The sequence below is a fragment of the Triticum dicoccoides genome, chromosome 4B, assembly GCF_002162155.2.
Source record: "Triticum dicoccoides isolate Atlit2015 ecotype Zavitan chromosome 4B, WEW_v2.0, whole genome shotgun sequence".
NCBI lineage: Eukaryota > Viridiplantae > Streptophyta > Magnoliopsida > Poales > Poaceae > Triticum > Triticum dicoccoides.
In genome coordinates, this window is record NC_041387.1 from 92,647,332 (window position 1) to 92,652,965 (window position 5,634).

At 38.0% G+C, this 5,634-nt stretch overlaps 1 long non-coding RNA gene across 5 annotated transcripts; it reads left to right on the forward strand.

Moving 5' to 3' along the window:
- The first annotated feature begins 800 nt into the window (after positions 1-800).
- On the forward strand, positions 801-5,057 carry LOC119295213. Of its 5 annotated transcripts, XR_005143818.1 has the most exons (8): positions 815-1,377; positions 1,454-1,516; positions 2,326-2,451; positions 3,043-3,174; positions 4,275-4,425; positions 4,575-4,634; positions 4,731-4,758; positions 4,846-5,057. It is a non-coding gene; the product is annotated as an uncharacterized LOC119295213 (long non-coding RNA). The 5 variants fall into 5 exon arrangements; XR_005143817.1 differs by having other exon boundaries at positions 4,275-4,634; XR_005143816.1 differs by having other exon boundaries at positions 801-892; positions 1,014-1,377; positions 4,275-5,057.
- Positions 5,058-5,634: the final 577 nt, after the last annotated feature.

Below are 5,634 nucleotides of genomic sequence, written 5' to 3' on the forward strand. Positions count from 1 at the left end.
CCCGGCAAGCCTTGCCGCGGGTGGCTGCAACTGCCCGTGCACAAGTTCGGGATACTAGGGTACCCCTACTCTAGTACACCGACACATGACTCCTTACCTTCATCGAGATCCCAATCTTCAGAGTTGCGTTTAATTCTTTTTAATAAATCCCATCTGAATTCAATAGTCTTCATCATAAAAGAACCAGTACAAGAAGTATCGAGCATGGAGCGATTATTGAAAGAAAGCCGAGCATAAATTTTTTGAATAATCATTTCTCTTGAGAGCTCATGATTGGGGCATGAATATAACATTAACTTAAGCCTCCCTCAAGCTTGAGCAATGCTTTCCCCTTCGCGAGGCCAAAAATCTATATCTATCTATCTATATCTATCTATCTATCTATCTATCTATCTATCTATCTATACCTATACTTCTATATCTATCTATATCTATCTATCTATCTATCTATCTATCTATCTATCTATACTATACTAATCACAGACTCCCAAGAAATTACCACGTTAATTAGAAATTATGAGCCGTTAATCTGGTGGGACCAAATTATTACGGCGTACATTTAGTTAAAATTTTGCTCCGTTGCAAAAAAAAAACACATCAAAGCCCATGATTTTTTTGCATCGGTTGTAATAAGGAATCCATCTAAAACACGGTTATACTATTACTAATCCAATCGATTATTCCCAAAAAACAAATCTTTAAATTTCAAAGAAAAACTGAAGCAATCTTTATCTCTTTCACGGCAAAAAAAAACTCAACCTGCTCATATACTCCCTCCGTATCCTTCCATAAAAACAAAAGGGAAAAATCCATATCTTCTTTCCTTCGGCCCCGAGCAGCCGCGCCGCCGGAGCTTGCGAACCCCGCCGCCACCTCGACTCCTCCGCGTCCGGTGCGATGCCGGAGAACCCGTCGCATCTGGGCGAGCTTACCATCGAGAAGCAGCCGCCGTGCTTTGACTTTTCCCGTCCTTCCCTGCTCTTATCTCACCTTTCTCTGCCTTGCCTCCACAGGGAGACCAGGACGCCGGCGGCATGCGGAACGACGCCGCCCCAACTGGATCCACACCCTCCTCCATTGCCTGCTCTCGAGCCATCAGTCCTCGGCTCGAATCGGTCTTGCTGGTAGCCGTCGTCGCCAAATCTTAGCTTGGCCGCCCGCTGAAAGATCCAGCACCCTTGCGCCTCTCACCGTCGATGGCGGTAGGAATGACGGAGCCGTGCATGTGGCGGCGCCCATGTGGTGCGAGCAGAGCAACCGCCTTGCGGAGCGCCTGCAGGGCTGCAGCGCGCCCTGCCTCGAGCAGCACGCATGGGTCGTGGCTGAGACATCAGAGGAGCTTCAGCAGAAGGCGGTGATCCAATAGTACTCCTTCCAGTACAACACTAACCTATGCAAAGTGGACCTTTCTCTCCCCTACCTAGCTCCAGTCTTTGATCCATCCATGTTTTAGGTAATGTGTACAGAGAACGAGGATGCCAAGCCAAATTTGTTCAACGAGGATTTCAAGTTTGAGGTAATATTGCTGCTGACCCAACTGTTCATATTTTAAAACCATTTTGTTTTTTGGTGACGGTCGCCTCTATATCAACTCAATAGGGAAGTATCTATCTGTTAGTGCTATTTCTTTGATTTGTAAGCCAGATTTGTGCAAAGTGCATTGCATAATATATCTCTAATAGGTCCATTGCTATTTATGAGATCTTCCATCAATTTTTATTACAACAGATTTTTTTTCCTTAACACATATATAGTATGCACCGGACAACTGATATATACGATGATTGATAACAATTACTTCAGGATATCCATTCTGCTATATTTTACATACTCATCAAAATTTGTGACATCTAATCTGGTAGAGAAAACAGTCTGATATATTCTTTTTTCTTTTGCGATTCAGTCTGAGATATTCTCTTCTTCCCTACAAACAATTCTGTATTGACGAGTTAGCATTCAATGTGATTCAGTTTCCAGCCATAGATTAGTCTTATTACGAGCTACCTAGAAAGTGTTTAGGCTTTTAATTTCAACTATGTCATGGACTGTGCACACGATTCACAGAATGAAAAACTGTATCGAGCATTAGTTTTTACATGCGTGAAGCATTTCACAATAAATTTCCTATTATTCATCAGCTAGCGGAATGAACGGACACTGTATGACAAGGCGAACAAGCACACTAAATATCACGAGTCATAATAATTCCAAGCTATTTTTACAAAAGCATTTCACTGGAACATGTTGTGATTACCTTTTTCTTAAGCTTCAGAAGGTTATCTTGGATTGAAAAGTCAATGTGTAACTTTTAACCTTTTTTAATAGTTCTGAAGACCGTTAGAGAATTGAACTGGTGGTGAGTTCAATGATATCCAAAATTGTTGGTCAAACATGAAAGGATGCACATTCGTTTTTGAAGACTGAAAAAACATTTCATGAAGCAACCTTGAGGTATCAATCAAGTCTCACTTTTTGATTCGTTGTTTGCCATTTGCATGGTGTGTATCATTTTTGGTTGTTGTTAGAAGGTAGACTATCAGAAAGTGTTTCGTGCTGATTATAATTCTGTTCACCATAGATATATAAAGTTTGTTGTTCAATTTATGAACTGCACTGGTCTAGATACTATTGTTGAAAGTTGATGCTGACACCCAGTAAGATCCTCCTGGAGCTGCCTTCTCTGAGCATATCTCCAATTATGCATCTACTGATTCACATCATAAATGTTAATTTTATGATAGGCTTACTATACACAATTATTGCTGCTTACTACAATTTTTTCCTCTGAGGAAACAACACCAAGGCACCCATTGAGTATTTGTCAGTTCAACTGATATTCCACTTTTGCATATTGTAGTACTTCCCATAGTTATTTCCTCTCAGGAAACAACACCAAGGCAATATATTTTTACCCTGTTTATAACGGCCTAATTGTTTATACACACACACACACGCACACACGCACACGCACACACACACACATAAACTTTTCCTAAACTACAAAAGACATTATTATTTTTCTGATTAAAGTCTATGTGACAGGTGCCGCCATGGCAACATCCATGAGACTATAAAGATCCTGAGGGAAAGAGTTGCGATGGGCCGATGGCGCATCTATTCACACCATGGACATTCATCGCCTACTACTGATGCGCCCACTCTGAAGGCAAGCAAGTATGTATCTTGAGTTCCATGTTGCAGTTAACATTTAATCATATTAATATTATCTCTGATATCGTGGACACAACATAGATTTTGCAAGCAAAACTTTATAAAGCTAGATTTGTTGCACGTGCACTACATGTTGATGTAATTGGGCTGGACAAATTTTGTGTTTTTCCATCATGTTGAAAGTTGTCCCTGATGTACGTACATTATTATCCTCCATGGAAGCGACGAATAGCTGATGTTTGGTAATAGTTACTTCATGGTATGTTGCACATTCCTCTAAATTTGCGAGATCTGAGATAGTAGAAACAAACATCATGATCTTCTGGCCTTGCCTGATGCTTCGCTATTTGAGGACCATATAGTAAAATGGATTTAATTACCAGTCTATGCATCTGATGCGGAAAGTTTTAGGTTTTCAGTATATGTTTAGTTATGCTCTTACAGTTTATGCAAGTGAATTAGCAGAAATAAATTGCACGAACTATTGTTTTTTTTTCCCCATAAATGTGAAGCATGTACAACTATTTTTCTATTGCAAAAAAAACATTCCTTGCCCCAAGCGAGCCAGCACACAAATAAGAGTGACTCCAAGCTTTTTTCTGAACTGAGTTAGTTACGTTATCCGTAAGAGTATCTTAGGTTTTAAGTGACAATCTTCAAACTCTCTCTGCATTATTAATTTAATTTTTGTAAATACTATGAAGACTAAAACTTTAAGAATTAAACCAATAAGTGTATTTAGTGAAGTCAGAGGTCTGTTTGGAATATTCTTAGTGCAAGTCTGACATGAAAGGAGGGCTGTCACTTTTCCATGACTGACTGGTGCTTCATGAAGCAACGGTCATAATATTAATCAAAGTCGAAGCCTTTGTCTAATCTCCTTTTTTGTAAAACATTATTTTGTAATATTCTTAACTTAATTAATGATCACTTCCATTATGCTACCATTTTATGCGCACCATGTTTTTAAATGCAATAGCCCACAACGGAACAGTTAACTATACATTAATTTCTCTTGAAGTTAGAAGGAAGTCCCTGTTATTTTTAATTTTATACACCATACATCTATGAAGTTTCTTATTTCTTATTTAACTCTTCTATAGAAGATGCTATTCCTAAAGGTTGTTGTTGACACCCAAAAAGCTCCTCGGTAGACATGTTCCTCTCCGGCACATCACTTGGTGGATCTAGAGGGGCAACCATCAGCTTATGAAAAAGGGCAACTAAACTGGCTGCTATTGTTCCTTACCAAGAGTAATTTCCCTAGTGCCTAACATACAATTTGGTTTGTTGCATCATGATAAGGTCTTCATGATGTGCACAGGCATGCGTATTTTTACATTTAATCTGTTTTCCTATCTTACATCCATGCATTCACATATTAGAGGATAAATATGTTGCAGGCTCTTATCTACATGCATGAATGTTAAATCTGTATCCAATGGTAAAGTTGGCTTTATCAGGTGACCTGGGCTAGACCTTTCCACATATATACTGTATTATTGGTGCACAATATATTTCTATTCTAAATTTTTGACTTTATCAAATTTATATTGCAGGAAAAAGGATCATGGAATAACATGCGAGGTGTATATTGTTGTTAGCATTTGCTTATTTTGATGCATTGTATTTGCATACATATACCAAGTTTTTCATCAAATACATATATTGCAGAACAATGGATGATCGAGTAGCACTCAAGATGGCAAGGTGGTTGAGATTTATGAACTGTTGTATCTTGAGGACTCATGATGCAGTTGTATGTCGATACATGTAGATTTATGACTATTGCCATATCATCCAGTGTATCTATCTATGTATGTCTCCTTAACTTCAACATATTTACGTTGAATAATTATGGTTTAATACAGGTTCTTTCTCTATTAGTGATCTGATTTTTATTGGTTTACACCCCCTTGGTTCAAACATTATTATTCTCTACTTTAGACATTTATATAACTAAATAACTTTTAAATGCCTAAAAATATATTACTTTTGTTTTTTACTAGGGGGAGAACATATTGATATATCAATGGAAAAAAGTAAGTTCTGAAATATGTTATAGTACAATAGTACATCATGTGCAAACGTCGGTTGGGCATAGAACTTGGCCAATTCTAAAGGTGTTTAATGATGCAATTCACTTAGTACCATTCAAACGAGCACTGATTTAAGAAACTATGAATGAGGAACTATTTGAAGGAATGTACTTCCTTTTAGTCCTTCGGTTGGGCAAAAACCAAGTGGTTTGAAATAATAAACATGCAAGTTTATCATATATTATTCCTACATATTTCACTTCCAATATATAATATTTGCTTTGTGATTGTTTGCGTAAATGTGTAAATAATGTACTAGCCCGTGCAGGTGCACGGGTTGGCGACTAGTTATATATATAATTACGATCACGATGAACAAGATGCATAGGATAAAACTTCTGATGAAATTCCAATTTCAATCGTT